Source organism: Myotis brandtii, unplaced genomic scaffold, assembly GCF_000412655.1.
Source record: "Myotis brandtii unplaced genomic scaffold, ASM41265v1 scaffold17, whole genome shotgun sequence".
Lineage (NCBI taxonomy): Eukaryota > Metazoa > Chordata > Mammalia > Chiroptera > Vespertilionidae > Myotis > Myotis brandtii.
The window spans coordinates 9571931-9572795 of NW_005356259.1; the positions used below are offsets into that span (position 1 = coordinate 9571931).

At 60.3% G+C, this 865-nt stretch overlaps 1 protein-coding gene across 1 annotated transcript in view; it reads left to right on the forward strand.

Moving 5' to 3' along the window:
* Positions 1–865, forward strand: part of HOXA3 (homeobox A3) — a 45858-nt gene that overhangs the window by 463 nt on the left and 44530 nt on the right. The window lies entirely within an intron of this gene.

The following is an 865-nucleotide window of genomic DNA, read 5'->3' on the forward strand; positions in this document are numbered from 1 at the left end:
GGATTTTTTTTTTCTTTTTTCATTCATGACCCAATTGGTTCGGTTGATCCCCAACGACTGGGGACAGTTCCCGACCTGGAAAGGTGGGACGAGACGAGGGCCAAGTGCCCTTATCGACTGGCGTTTTAGATCAGCACAGCGCCTTCTATTCCCTGGGATTTGGTTTGTGGAGAGAAAGGTGGAATGAGGGGGGTGGGGGATAAGCAAACAACTTACTAATTCGGCCGGAGTCCTCTGCTGAGCGACTGCTTCCCTCCACGCGGTTTTCCGAGGAGAGAGGTGTCAGGAGCGCAGGGAGAGGGAAGAGGTGCGCGGGTGGGACTCTGTGTTGGAGGAGAGGATGGGGTTAATGTCTGGGTGCTGCTTGGCGGGAAGTTTCGGTGGAGTGATGTTATTGCGAGGGGCAGGGGCCCGCAGCGAAGGTTGAAAGGAGGACGCAAACCGAGTCTGGGCGATAGGGGGACCCCCACCCACCGACCTCGGCGCCGCGGAGCCGGCGACCACCGGCCCACCTTCGGGAAGCGGGGAGGGGACTGTGGAGCCTCCCGGGTGGAGGCGCGGAGGGAGCCGCGGGGTTCGCTGTACGTCGCGCGGTGGCACAGACCCGATCACGGTTGAGTCTGGGTGCCTTGTGGTCGGATTTGCCCCGAGAGCTTCCTGGGACAGCAACCAGAAACCGCCCTGAGGCTCTGGGCTCGAGTTCTTTTTGTGTTTGGTTTAGGCTGTTGATGTTTTCCCATCTGAAGAGACTACCTTGGTGTGCGTTAGATAATGGAGAAGGGGCCGTGGAGGCCCGGGGCGCCCGCGGGCACTGCGGGTGCACTCAGGGTGCACTCGGGGAGGATAAAGCGGCGCATTTGCATCG